This window comes from Cydia strobilella, chromosome Z (assembly GCF_947568885.1).
Source record: "Cydia strobilella chromosome Z, ilCydStro3.1, whole genome shotgun sequence".
NCBI lineage: Eukaryota > Metazoa > Arthropoda > Insecta > Lepidoptera > Tortricidae > Cydia > Cydia strobilella.
Genome location: NC_086068.1, coordinates 42,889,844 through 42,905,676, shown reverse-complemented (window position 1 = coordinate 42,905,676; position 15,833 = coordinate 42,889,844). Strand labels below are relative to the sequence as shown.

General features: G+C 37.3%; 1 protein-coding gene and 1 non-coding gene across 5 annotated transcripts in view; both read right to left on the bottom strand.

Moving 5' to 3' along the window:
• The window catches only part of LOC134754821 (TLD domain-containing protein 2), a 305,854-nt gene that overhangs the window by 233,483 nt on the left and 56,538 nt on the right, over positions 1–15,833 (bottom strand). The window lies entirely within an intron of this gene.
• On the bottom strand, positions 11,713–11,795 carry Trnan-guu (transfer RNA asparagine (anticodon GUU)). The gene is given in 2 exon segments: positions 11,713–11,747; positions 11,756–11,795. It is a non-coding gene; the product is annotated as a tRNA-Asn (tRNA).

Genomic DNA, 15,833 nt, shown 5'->3' with positions numbered 1-15,833 from the left:
AAAATTTTCATGTTTCACGCACGATTTAGCTATCTAAATCAAAAATTGTTATACGTACAAATATTAAGGACTTGAAAGTGAGTATGATTTTATTTTACCTATTTTATGTATTTTTAAACAAAGTTATTACTTTTACCTACGCTAATCAAATGCGTATTTCAAAGTATCTAAAAATAGTTTCATTGTAATTAACTTAACACTTTAAACTTTCGCGTTTTGTACAAATAATTTAATGTCATTAACGGGTCTAACGCGATTAAATTTCATTATTTGTGCCATTTTCAACCAAAAGGGTACTCATTGTCGCTTGTCAGTAAGGCGATATTTCCATATAGCTTCAACTAGAAATCAACCTTATCGACAAGCGACAATGTGGTACCTTTTTCCGACGTAACGGTTAGGTTGCACTAGCTGTGGTCACGGAAGACTGACGTCCCAGCAAAATGTCAATTGAGATATTGGTAAACAATACTAAACTACCCAACATTAGTTTATATAAATGTTCGGGGTAGACAAATAAATTTATCTACCCGTTTCTGTTTCATGTAAAAAAAACCGGCCAAGTGCGAGTCTGACTCGTGCACGAAGGGTTCCGTACCATTACGGAAAACAACAGCAAAAAAATCACGTTTGTTGTATGGGAGCCCCATTTAAATATTTATATTATTCTGTTTTTAGTATTTGTTGTTATAGCGGCAACAGAAATACATCTGTGAAAATTTCAACTGTCTAGCTATCACGGTTCATGAGATACAGCCTGGTGACAGACAGACAGACAGACAGACGGACAGCAGAGTCTTAGTACGTTTTTACCCTTTGGGTACGGAACCCTAAAAAGTCAAAAAAGAAAATAAGGAAAAAAGGTAAAATAATGAAATTTAATCGCGTTAGACCCGTTAATGACATTAATTATGTAATTAACTTTCTTCCTTTAATATCGTTTTAAATATTGATCCTAGAGAAAAGTGTTTCGAATGTTTTTGTAGAAAATTGTATGTATAGATTATTTATTTATAAGAACTTATTTAGTATTTGGCCACCGTTTACGAGTTTGTTACGAAAAACTACAAAGGGACTTTAAAGTTGATTATAAATAACTTTCCCGCTTTAATATCTTTTTTAAATATTGATCCTAGCGAAAAGTGTTTCACGTATTTCTTGTAGGAAATTCGATGTTAATTATTTATGTAACAGATTTTTTCTGCTGTGCGTCATACTTTACAAATTATTTACGAAAAACTAAAACATAGGAACCTTAGAATTGATTATAATTAACTTTCCCTCTTTAATATCTATTTGAATATTGATCCCAGCGAAAAGTGTAATAAACCTTTTTTGTATAAAATTTTGTGTAGATTATTTAAGTTAGACGACATTTTTTGCTATTGGCCGCCGTTTAAGAGTTATTTACGAAAACCTAAAAAAGGAACCTTAGAATTGATTATAATCAACTTTCCCGCGTTAATATCTCTCTGAATATTGGTCCTATTGAAAAATTGTATGGAATCTTTCTTGTAGGCAATTTTATGCAGATTACTTATGTACCAGAATATTTTTTGCTATGCGCCACAGTTTACGAATTATTTACGAAAACCTAAAAAAGGGACAGAATTGATTATAATTAACTTTCCCGCGTTAATATCTCTGAATATTGATCATAGCGAAAAATTGTATGAAATCTTTCTTGTAGGCAATTTTCTGCAGATTATTTGGGTAGAAGAATATTTTTTGCTATGTGCCACCGTTTAAGAGTTATTTACTAAAACCTAAAACAGGGACCTCAGAATTGATTATATTTAACTTTCCCGCGTTAATATCTCTCTGAATATTGATCCTATCAAAAAATTGTATGGAATCTTTCTTGTAGGCAATTTTATGTAGATTACTCGTGTAAAAGAACATTTTTTGTTATGCGCCACAGTTTACGAGATATTTACGAAAACCTAAAAAAAGCTATTGTGTAATCTTTCAATGGCTGTATATTTGGAACCATAGCAGATGGGTACTCCTAACTCAGAAAATACGTGTTATTATTACTGCTATTTTCTGCAATAATTATTATAAAAAAATATATTAAAAAAATATGGGTCTCCATACAAGGAACTCATCAGGGTCGGTGTTAATGGCCGCCATTTTGAATATTTTACTTCCGGTCAAGATTTCGATCGAGCAACCGGCAAATTCGGATTCAGCGGGGTCAAATTAGGTTAAATAACCCGGTTGCCAAAAAGTAACATGATTTGCCAGTCGAAATCGATTTTGTCAAAAATATGACCTGACTATTAGGTAACTAACTACATTTAAACCGTTCTCCCACAACACCAAAATTGGATGTCTATAAAAATTACGATTAAAATCCTTAAAAATAGAAGTCACTTAAAATGTAATAATGTCTGTTTCCCGCTTTTCTTTCGCTCATTTTTCAGTACCACTGTGACACGCTGGACCTCGTGCCTTGGCTAAGGGCACCAGTAGCTGCAGACCACGCCCTTATCCACCAACACGAACAACGCCCAGCAGCAACCATCGTCACGAAAATTACAAGTTTTATTTTATATTTTATTAAATCCATTCTTATTTATGTATGTCACGTTTACAGTCACTTTTATTTTAAGGCCGTGCATCGAAAAATAACAGGATCTTTGAAGGATTTTTGTGGCTAACCCCGGAAACAAACAGATGTGATCTTCAGATAAATATTTCTTGACTATATGACAAGGAGTTTGATAGTAGTCGAAACACGAATGCTTGAAATTTTCTCGATAGAAAATAAATCCAAACTTAAGTCTTCGTTTTTCGTGTTTAGCTTGACGCAACTAGAAAACACATCTTTATCCAGCATAATCCACCTTAAGTAAAGGTTTTCATCGTGTCATTGAACTAAATATTAATTTATTACCTCTGATACCGACGGATTTCTTATCATTTTTGATTTTATGAATTCAACACAAAACGCCCATTTTAGGCAGTTCGGCTTCTCTTTTTGTCATGCGTCAAAGTCATAAATGCATCCTTTAGATGGCCGATTAGAGGCTTTTTAGGACCTATGTCAAATCGCGCAGCGCTCCGAATTACGTAAAATTAGCATATCCAATAAACGTTGAGTCGTAGCTCCATTGAGTAGTAACGGAATCGGCGGTCTACTACGAATGGTGATCTTTACAGGCTATACGTTATGCATGTGTGCGTGTTTACTTAGCTACGTCGAAATCTATACTCTTTGTACAATTACAACGGAATAGAAAATTTCGACAGTTACTGTAATGTATCGGTAGCTGTGTGGTATAAGCCATCAGTGAAAATCACGACGCCTATGAGTGACCGATCATCGAATCAAACCGTAACTTTTTTTTTTGTTCGAAAATATCTATCAATACAATCTCTTAGTACAATCGGATTAAGTCTCACCTCGAAATCCTTCCAAAGTTCCACACTATTTTACATTTGGGGACCTCGAGGAATCGCAGCCATCTTGGAAAATGTGTACCATCCTGGAGAAATTTGCGTTTTACTCTAAATATACTTTCTCTGTGAAAATATGGTGTAAGGCAACATTAAAGCTTATTAAATTCTACACAAAAAAGTCCTAGATAACTTTGCGGAAAAAATACATCTTGTTATAGAAAATAATAGCTGAATCCAGATTTAGCGCTTATACCCTTTCAGGGGATATTCTCTTAATATGAAACTCGGAGGAATATGAATTCCACTTTTGTCTATACATTTGTACACGTTCTACTTCAATATAAACATTTTACTCGACTGCGACTTAAACAAAAAGTAGGGTTATGGGTTTAAATACTGAAAATCAGTACACCCTGTAGCTCAGGATACTGGACGGATTTTTTAAAACGACATATTGGTAGGTTCTTCTTGCCCTTCACAACCTGTTTACACCTGTTTTATTAAAGAAAAATCAATACAGCTGCCTTGAGAGGACGCCGAATAGTAAATCATATTTTTAATTCCAGCGCCTAAACTATTGAGTGGATTTCAATAAAATAGACATCAGTAGATCCATAATTGGTACACGAGTGCTATGCAATACAAATTTACTAAAATAAATGGAGGAAAAATGTGACTATAAAAACAGATTTTAGGTCTTAAATGGGGTTTAAACAATACAGTAATTAAATTTGACACCTACAATTTCAGGGATCCCTGTTTGCGTGTCATAAAATTGGAGCTTCGGGGACCACGGGGATCAAACGCCATCTTGAAAAGTATATCTTTTTTGGTTTTCTTTTACCGAGAAAAATAAAAAGAACTTACTAAAAAAATACTATCTTGACGGCGTCTCAACATAACTTTACCTACATAAATCATCCAATATATATGTGTATAATTACAAATTATATAATCTGCTGGCCATATTAATATTAAATAAATAATGTTAAAACATAATAAATAACCCTAACAGTAAGTAACTAATTAATATAATTATCAATGAATTAAATATTCTTAACGAAATAAATCATCCTGTATCCGCTACACGCCCCACTCGGTGCATACTCAAACTCGTTCGATCTATTGTAATTAATGCCTCACTAAACTAATGTCATACGCTTAGGAAAACCTGAGCCGCTTACGACTTTCTGGACACGTAAATCGCCCAGCGATAAGGAATTCACGGCACGGCCGGTTGTGTACTTGAGTGGGAGATATTTTGTTTTACCCGCCGATAACTCTTATTGTAATTAGGTAATCTCATTTTTAACTTTATATAATTTTTGTTTTTCCTATGTACCACAACAATGTTTAAATGTAAAATGTATCCACGAATGCAGTGTCGATACAAACCCGATAGGGTTTCACGGCACTTTTCTGTCTGATGTAATGTAAGATTTTAATATAGAATAAATAATAATAATTATAAAAAATATGGATGTCTATTTTATTGAAATCCACTCAGTAAAAATATGATTTACTATTCAGCGTCCTCTCAAGGCAGCTGTATTGATTTTTCTTTAATAAAACAGGTGTAAACAGGTTGTGAAGGGCAAGAGGAACCTACCAATATGTCGTTTTAAAAAATCCGTCCAGTATCCTGAGCTACAGGGTGTACTGATTTTCAGTATTTAAACCCATAACCCTACTTTCTGTTTAAGTCACAGTCGAGTAAAATGTTGATATTGGAGTAGAACGTGTACAAATGTATAGACAAAAGTGGAATTCATATTCCTCCAAGTTTCATATTAAGAGAATATCCCCTGAAAGGGTATAAGCGCTAAATCTGGATTCAGCTATTATTTTCTATAACAAGATGTATTTTTTCCGCAAAGTTATCTAGGACTTATTTGTGTAGAATTTAATAAGCTTTAATATTGCCTTACACCATATTTTCATAGACAACGTATATTTAGAGTAAAACGCAAATTTCTCCAGGATGGTACACATTTTCCAAGATGGCTGCGATTCCTCGAGGTCCCTAAATGTCAAATAGTATGGACATGAAAAAGAGACCTTTAATTAACATACATACCAAATTTCATATCTTTGAAAGGATTTCGAGATGAGACTTAATCCGGTTGTACTATATCTTTTTTGCTTTTTGCTATTGTAATGTTAAAAACAAATCTTGTATGTTTCATACGCAAATAAATTAAAATTATTGAAATATTTGTATTACTTAATAAAATATTTAATACGAAGTTTTAAGTATAAGTAAGTATAATATATTATTCATACCAATTTGTTGTATTTGGTCATTACATAGTCCTTTATGTGGAATAAATGTTAAAAAATTATGTTTAAAAAAACCGGCCAAGTGCGAGTCGGACTCGCGCACCGTAGGTATATAAATAAAAGTTCACCCATCACGACAATCGAGTCATATTTTTTGATATGAATTTCAATTTAATATCTCTACGCGTTCATGAGGAAAGGGTTAGTAAGTTTAAAATTATTAAAACTTTTAAATAGTAACTAAAAATTTACGGTTTTCGTAATTTTTCCTTTATCTGTGCTATAAGACGTTGCTTCGTACCAAATTTCAAGATTCTGAGTTCACGGGAAGTACCTTGTAGGTTTTGATTCCCTTGAGAGTGTCGAAAATTTGCGGAAATTTGCGGCATAAACGGTTGTATGTTTTGATTGCGTTGGCTTAGAAGTTTGATTTTTTCACAGCTCCAAGGGACAGTAGACCTGAGTGATATAAATTCCAGCTTGATACCTCCACGCGTTCCTGAGAAAAAGGGTCTTGACACACAGACAGACGAACGGACGGACAACAAAGTAATCCTATAAGGGTTCCGTTTTTTCCTTTCGAAGTACGGAACTCTAAAAACCGGTCAAGTGCGAGTTCGTTTAACTCGCGCACCGAGGGTTCCGTACAAACTTTAAATTTTCTCATGTACGAAAGACTTGACCAGAATCATAAGTAACAAGCGTAATTGTGTATAGCCCCATCTATCGGCAAATTAAGTAACTAATTTGGTTTTTCTGGGATAATTATTTATCATGTGAACCGATTTCAACTATTTTTGTTTTATTTGAAAGAAGGTGGTTTTAGTGTAATTTCAAGTATAATAAACACCCGCTAAATTCCAAATTAAATTACAAATTAAATTATGTGGGGGGGGGGATGGTATTTTTTTAACATTTTCCTTCATAAGTAATTTTTTTACTACGAAAAAATTAATAAAAAAAACGTCTTCCATTTTACACCTATAATACTCTCAAAAAATACTCTCAAAGTACCAAAACGGATAAATATCACCAACAAATACGTTAGAACACCGCAATCAATGTGACTGCTAATAATCATCGAATGAAATGCACGCACACGATTCCGCTCCGCCTGCAACCACAGAATAAGTAATAGTACTACCGTACAGAAAATTCACTCCTTCACAAAAGCCAGATTTAGGTACAAAATTATACCTACACTCGCCGCCTGCAAGCAAAATTGAAACTTATAACCGCGCACGAACCGTGAATCTTCTTTGCGCGCCGCAGTTTTATGACCGAGCTGCGAGTGTCGGCACGGGGTTGTCACTTGACAAGTTTTTGTACCTACACCTACTGATTTATTATTTTTAAGATAAATATGTAGGAATTACAAACGTTGATTCTGTAAACATAATTTTTTTTGCCGGAGATAGTATGTCTGATTCTCACGGAAGTAGGTATGCCACAGAAGAACTTATTCCTTTGAAAATATGTCGGGCAATATAGTCCGGAATTTAAAAAAAAAAATCTGCTTCCTTGTTCTTCCGTTTATTCAGACACCCGTAAACAGAACATTATCTTTTATACAGATTAGATCGCGATTTAGGTTTCGAAGCCATTGCGTATTTTCAATTTTGCGCGAGCGGCAGCCCACTGCCATACACCTGCCCGGGCGGTGCGCCAGCCAAATATACCTAAACTGCGCAGTGACACCCCCCTGCTGCAACCCTGCCGATTTTTCAAATCAAACGCAACCCATCTTATTTTATCAGATTACCATTTGTTTAGTATGCATACGTCTCAATTAAACTGCCAACCAATTTTTAAATCTTGCTGACCAAATAATAATTTTGCAGCTCAACTATTTATTAAGCAGATGGATATTGGTTATAATGTTGACCGTTTGTGAATTATTTGCTGAACAAGAGTTGCAGCTCGATTTTTATTTATTGCCGGCAACATATTTGTATGCTGCCCAAATGATTCAATGGCTATTTTTTTTTTGCAGATCAGTTTCAAAAATGGCTGATCATTTAATTACTTCCCATTAAATTCCACACTAATAGGCCAAGCAATAAGAAGGTATAGAGGGAAATGCTAGGAACACAATTTTTGACTTCGTAGCTTTGTTTGGACTAGTTAGGAGGTGAACATATCAAAAGTCCCCGACCGTAGCCCTGTTGCTGGGGGGAGAGGGGGGTTTGAAGGTTCAATTTTTCGGTTTTTCGATTATATCTCGGAAACTATGCGTCTGAACGACATAACCACTTATACAAAATGAAAAGTGATTTAATTTGTTACAAGTTTTATCAGGTCAAGTTTTTTGATATCTTGTATAGTTTTTGAGATATCCGCTCTTGAAGGTTTATTTAAACTCTCATTTTTATCTTGATTATTTACATCAGTGAAGCTGCTAGGCAGGCTTTGATAACGTTTTCGTCTAAATCGGAGGTGCTGAATTCATTCATAGTATCAACATTGACAACTTTCCGAAGTAAAAAGTAAAAACATATAAACTTTAAATAAATAACTTTTTTAAGGCCGTTCCACGGTTTGCCGCTGTCTCTGTCACATTTCGCAAGAAAGAACGGGAAAGATCATGCGCGCCAAGTGTCAATTTTGATCGAGTTTTGTCGATTTTTATTTATTTTAAAAACGTTACCCTACAATATCGAAATTCGAAAGCTATGAAATTACTATTTAAGTTAAGATTGTTTTTTCTTCTTTTTTTGTTTATCACATAATAAATAACCGCGTAAAGTTGGATTAAAAGTCCGAGGTAGAGGTTACTTTGGGAATTAATTGTATCGAGCGAAGTGTCATAATTCGTGTATCGGAAGCTATGATATTAAAGATAATATAGTCAAGAACTACATACATTTTTTCCACATCTACGAATATCAACGCCTCTTAGAAATACAGGTTCATATAAGGAGATTTTTCGCTTTCTGGCTCAGGGAACCGCCTTAACTCCTCTTGACGCTTAAACCGCTGAACTGATTTAGTTGAAATTTCGTAAATAGATGTTTTAAGTCCCGAGACAGTTTTTATCTCAAAAATCATACTTTGAAGGTGTGAAACTTGGTGTGAGGGGAATTCAGCTTCTTCGCCGAAGTTGAACTCCTGAGGTTAATACTGCTTAAATTTAGGTTTGAAGTCATGTTTGGTATCATTTCCAACTAAATCGAATACCAAATATTATTTAAATAGGTTCAGCGTTTATTGATTCCCCATACAAATTTCCACCTCACTTTTCACACCCTTAAAAGATAATTTCGGTTATAAAAACTATCCTATGTACTGTCCCAGGACTCAAACCATCTCTATACCAAATTTCAACAAAATCGGTTCAGCGGTTTAAGCGTAAAGAGGTGTTTTAAAAAAATCATTTTTTTTATTTTGTTTACCAAACCCGGCCTAGCAGCTTCACTGATGTAGATAATCAAGATAAAAATGAGAGCCCTAAATAAACCTTCAAGAGCGGATATCTCAAAAACTATACAAGATATCGAAAAACTTGACTTAATAAAACATGTAACAAATTAAATCTCCTTTCATTTTGTATAAGTGGCCAAGTCGCTCAGACGCATAGTTTCCGAGATATAATCGAAAAACCGAAAAATGGAACCTTCAAACCCCCCTCTCCCCCGGCCGGGAACTTTTGATATGTTCACCTAACTAGTCCAAACAAAGCTACGAAGTCAAAAATTGTGTTCCAAGCATTTCCCTCTATAACTTTTTTTGGGCATTCATTTCCTGGCCTATAAAAAGATATACACCATGTCCCAAAAACGAAGCCTTCTTCTAGAAATATGGCTCAGAAGCTTACAAGATGCCACACAATTCTTTTTTCGTGGTTGGGTAGATAATGTATTTGTGTTCCAATAATTGGTTCAAGCAGTACAAGATTTTTTTTTCTGAGTCATCTTAGAATTAAAATTTTAGTAGATCATTTAGTATAAGTTTGTGACTTCTGAGCCATATTTCTAGAAGAAGGCTTCGTTTTAGGGACAAGGTGTTGCTTGCCTTTTTTGCGTGGAACTTACTAAGCTTTTGTTTCGCCGTACACAATAATCACATAAAACCCATTAATTCTGAAAAAAAAAGTATACTTTTGCATATGCCATTTGATCCCCGTGGTCCCCGAAGCTCAAATTTTAAGACACGCAAACAAGGATTTCAGAAATTGTAGGTGTCAAATTTGATTACAGTCACTATTGTTTGAATACCATTTAAGACCTAAAATCTGTTTTTGCAATCACATTATTTGGCCCTAAACATTTTTCCTCCGTTCATTTTAGTAAATTTGTATTACATAGCACTTGTGTACCAATAATGGATATACTGACGTCTATATTATTGAAATCCGCTTAATAGTTTAGGCGCTAGAAGAGAAATAGTACATTTCAATGCAAGTCTGCAAAGTGGGTGCACACGTACATTAAACCACGTTTTTTAATCCATTTGCGAAAAAATCACAATAAAACTAATATTGGTTACCTTACAGTTACGATATTCCCTTGAACTTGAATTGATATTGTTAATTCAGCACTATACAGTATACACTACGTTCAGCGATGACTTACATTACAAAAATTAATCACATCACTCATTTCATACAAAAACACTGACAGTTGCAATTTAAGTTGAAGCCATAGTTACGTCACACGAATTAGGTGAGTGTTGTGATTACACAGTAGGATAAAAACAGTTTTAGTTTCTTAGTATGTGGTCTTAGAATGTATTAGAATAGTAGAAGCTACTTTAGGTAGTTAGAAATAAAAGGCTATGGAAGTGGTAACCTTGATAGGAATTAACAAAAATAGAGAACCACGTACCAAGGAACTAATCAAACTTAAGCTAGGTATGATAGTACAAAAATGACTTAAAAACTAGAATAAGTAAAATGACTAATTAAGCTACATCAGTGAAAACAAAAAAAAATGCTAAAGACCTGTTTACATAGTGCTCGGCTCAGTTAAACCTAGTATGGGCGCCAATCTGACGTTTAGCGTCGCATAAAGTAGGATAGGCTACGTTAAGAGAGAGAAGAAAAATAACCGGAGTAAATTTACAAAATATATTTAAAACTAAAAACTAACTAAAAGGACGTACGTACTCGATGTATTTCTTCATTTTCTTGAATGATGACGAAGAAGGGAGGTAGCAGAATGAGGTTCTTGACTGTCGACCACATATCGGCAGGTGGAGCGTAGGTGAGCTCCAGCAAGGTATCGTTGGATATGTGCCGGAGCTAGACTGGACGTTGTAGATAGGGCGGATCTTTTCCAGAAGAGTTGGATGGCTGATATGGTGACCAGTGTGAACACGGCGATAGTGTGTCTGCGGATAATGATGTTTATGGTGTTGATGCGCTAATATTGCAGACAAATTGAAATTTGTCTATTTCTTTGGCAGAGCGGTATCCTCTTGAAGTGTTCTACTTGACCATAGTCCATGAATAACAGGCACAATTTTAACCACATATTGACACTACACAGCAACACAATAAATATAACTTCAACGTGTAACGACAGATACACTTAACTTCACTTAGGAGGCACGACTATAAACATTTATTATTTAGAACTGTAAGACGAAGAGGTTGAACTATGTATTATGTAATTATATAAGTATTCATGTAACATCATTAACCACAACTAGAGACAAGTTCAATTAACCTTTTGGACGCCAATGACGGATATATATATACCGCAGATCCAACGCCAGACGGATTAATGCGTCACAGACCACAGAGCAACATAGACCCACGTGCATGTGCATAAAGTTCAATTTCAGTTTTGACACTTCGGTGACGTGGCGTCTGAGTGACAGCTTTTGTGTTTGACACGGCGTCGAAAAGGTTAAGAGCACAATAAGAACTAAGCCAACTAGGGAACAAATCTAATTATTTGTGTTTTTTTAGTAGTCACAGTATAATAGTCAAATTAGTATATAGTATAATAGTCAAATTAGTATATAGTCAAGTTATAAATTGAAATAGATATCATACACTATAGAAAAAGTGACCAAGTTCACCGATGGCCGAGGCGGGAATCGAACCCGCATCTTCAGCTTACACTGCTAACGGGCTAACGTCCTGACCTGACTAGGACCACCCGGCCACGGTGGTACCCGTCCCAAATTCTCTGGTGACTCTAATGGCCACTTGTCACGGTGTCTGTCACCGACGTCACGGTGGACTTGGTCACTTTTTCTTAACTGTATGATATCTATTTCAGTTTATAATAAGAACTAAGCTTTAATTATCGCAGCACACTATATCATATTAGCGCGTACTCGTCCCTAAAACTTACAAAATATTATACATACTTACTTGTCAATTAAATTGGTCAGATTGGCCTGCAATAATGGCAAGCGTCAGGACTTGTAATGATATTTTGTTAAAAAGGTTTAATTGTTTGCAGTCCTACTGGCTAATAACAAAAAAGGGGTCCGGTTTTTATGATCTGGTAAATAGTCGAGAGAGCGCGGGCCACGTGTTAAAAGAATGGTTTGACATTTAGGTATTTTCTGTATGATTGAACCGCCCTTATGGTGACCGCTCCTATTCTCCGCCTATATTTGTCCACCTTACGCCCGCGACGCCGCGTGAAACGATGATGACGACTCGGGAGGGCCATAAATTTAGGTATCAAATATTGATTAAAAAAAATTAAAAGTCCAAAATAAGCCTCGTTGCATCCTGGTACGTTCTTGTGACCAAGTAGCAGTAAGCGTACCTTGCTAAAGGGTTTTGGAATAATTGGTTCCGGGCCAAATGCTTGACTGGTAAGCTCGTCCGCAGCGTCATTGCCCCGGGATGGATCACAGTATTCACAGTGGACTGTGTCCTGTCCTGTGTCCTTTAATCCCTTTAAGGGTGAGCTTGTTATTATGACTTACCTCCGTTAGTCGTTCCTGGCATTCGTGTTTGGATATGTAACTATGAGGCTTTTTAAAGCCATTATTTAGGTGCCCTACTGTCGGAGAGTATGCGGATGTGGTTTAACTGTATAACCAAAAGTTTCTTTGGCATTAATAATATCCGATGATGTAAGGTAAATTATAGAGTAGAGTAAAATGCACCTGTAAGGAACGTGTCCGTGTGAAATTGATTTTGTCGCGCTAACTTGTCAACAAAGAAGTGCGTATTGTAGGTGTTGGGCCGCGCGTGACGGTCCGGTTACCCGACACATCAGTGCGACAATGGACACTCGGCCTCGCGCTCGCCGCCGCCGCCGTCACGACTCACGACCGAGCGCCGGATGACCCAAGCGCTTCCTTTGCATACATCACTATCACTACTGCATCGCAATGCCAGTATTGTTGCAACGCTCCCTGACTAACATTATTTTATATTATAATTAAACTGGCTTACTACCAATATATTGCCCTACTTCCCTACATTGTTAGTCGAGTATGCTATAGAATTTAGGCGAAACAGTCGGTAAATACGTAGGTATCAAGTAAATGTCATGTCGGCGAGTTTTTAACTGACTGTTAGTGCACGAACTCGTAGCTTGTTAATTTTAAATGCAAAAAACACATGTTTCGCCCCTAACAGCTGATACGGTCGATAGCCTCACAAAACAAAAAGGTGAATAGCCATACCAATAATCATAATTTCACATACAATAATCCTTACAATACAAGATCCCCGTTACTCCGAAGTAAGTTTACTAGGGGTGTCATTTAAACGATCTGCAAAATATTCCTATTTTGATGAACAAAAATATATATTTGGTTGGTATGTATTGAAGGTACTAACACTAGCTCTAAGTAAACTTTTGTTACTAACAACTATGGACATGTTTCCGAAATAAATTATTTAAATTGAATTGAATTTGAGCGGCAGTAAGCGATCCACCATTAATCAAATTTTGTTAAGCAATCAGTGGGTAAGCAAATTATTTCATTTTGGATTACAATTTAACTGATCCGCAAAATTTGGTTAGCTGAAAGGTTAGGTTTCTGTGAAGGCCGCAGTTCTAACCTAACCTAACCCACTCTTCTAGTAGCATTAAGTTTCTGTAAAGGTCGCAGTTCTAACCTTTTTTTTTGTTAGGAGGGGAAAATGCATTACGCATACCACCCGGGTGCGGGGGGTGACCCGAGTGGTTATGTGGGACTCCCGTCTAGGCTAATGAGGCCCACGGTATACCCACTAAAAAACCCCCCAAATGCCGCCTCGCCGCCCTATTGGTGGGGTTACAGGAACGCTTGCGCTTGTCATCTGCAACCCACCGGCGGCAGCAGCCCACGAGCGCGGCTCCTTCGCGAATGCCCGAAGGCCCTTCACGCTAGGCGCGCCAGATGGTAAGACGCGCCTTCCTCCTCGGCTTCCATTCTGTATCGTAGCGGACCCCCCCCCCCCCCCCGAGCCCGCCACAAGGAAGCCACGGGCGCCAGGAATTTCCCCGGCGCCCGGCGACAGATCAGGTCTATGGTTCTGCCGCGAAACCACAACTCGGCTGCAGAGGACAGGGAGAACGGCACATCGTAACACCGACACTCCTCTTCCTCTGCAGCCCCACCAACGCCGGTACAGCGGAACGGCCCCGCCAAGTTCGCAGGGGATAGGGAAAGTGGCGCATCGAAATACCATCACTCCTCTTCCCCTGCGATCCCACCTCGGCCGCCGAGGATAGGGAGAAAGGCTTACCGCAATACCGACACTCCTCTTCCTCGACGGTCGGTCCACCTTCGGCGCATCACAAGCGGGCTAAACCAGCACACTTGGAGCGTCCTCCTCGGGCCAGCCCGTGACCCAAACAGGCCGGCCCTGGTTGCCTCTTCGCTTCACCGTGGGTGACCAAGCCACGGTTACTAAGCCCCTCCACCACGACAAGGTGAGCAACCCGCGGGGGGCGCAGTTCTAACCTAACCTAACCCACTTTTCTAGTAGCAGTTGGTTTCTGTGAAGCTCGCAGTTCTAACCTAACCCACCTTTCTAGTAGCAATTGGTGTCAAACAAGTACATAATCATCCGATTTTTCAAATCAAACGAAACTCGCCTTATTACTCGTATATCAGATTACCAATCTGCATACCTCTCAATTAAACTGCTTAAAGACGTTTTTTCTATCAACCAATTTTTAAATCTTGGTGACCAAGTAATTATTTTGCAGTTCGACTATTTATTAAGCAGATAAATTATAACAAAAGCAGATCGATATTGGTTATAATGTTGACCGTTTGTGTATTGTTTGCTGAACAAGAGTTGTAGCTCGATTTTTATTTATTGCCAGCAAATTTTTTGTGTGCTGTCCAAATGATTTAATGGCATTTATTTTTATTGCAAATCAATTTTAAAAACGGCTGATCATTTAATTACTTCTCGTTTTCTAGTAGCGATGTAGCCGAGACGTACTCTAGCTATAAACACAACTTCCTATTATGAGTGAGTGCTGAGTGGGTATATACATATATCCTACATCACGGTAACGATTGTATCGCTGTATAGGATAGAAGCCACAAAGGAAACAATACCGGAGCGGAGTGACCCACCCTCCACCCTCGACCCACACTTCGTTCTGAGCGCTTGTCGTCTAAACATTTTATATCAGCCAAGGACACAGTCTGATATGCATAGTACAGCATCAAAACTCGCCCCTGTGGACAAATGCGAGACTGGTGCGCATAAATTACAGCGAAACTGGGTCGCAGAAGGCCCTTTTCGGTCCGATCTTCATACAACTAAGTATGCCATGTTAATGTTAACTAAAAACAATTCCGACCAAGTGAATTTCGAACCACGCACGATAGAGGATCTGTTCTGTACTGTACAAAAAGTGTCATCAAAACGGAGTATCTTACACCCTTTTTTAAAAGCATGATGTTTAAACTGATAACATTAAAAATATATTTTTTTAGCGTAGAGCTAGGTAGCTAGTAGCTACTCGTGCTATCCGCGACTTTTTGAGTTTTCCACGTAAATAGGTCGTTTTGAATACCAGTTGAACATATTTACGCAGCAGCTGAGTGTACTTGATAACTGGTGCGAAGGTTAGGTTAATTAAGACGATAGTCGCTGATTTGTCCTTGAGCGTCTCAGCGTCTCTGTACCCGCACCTCGCTCACTGCGATCGTACGTGAATTTCGTCGCGTGTGGCTTACGAGGTTCAAAGAATGTTTCTGTTTCTGTTTCTTACAAATAAATA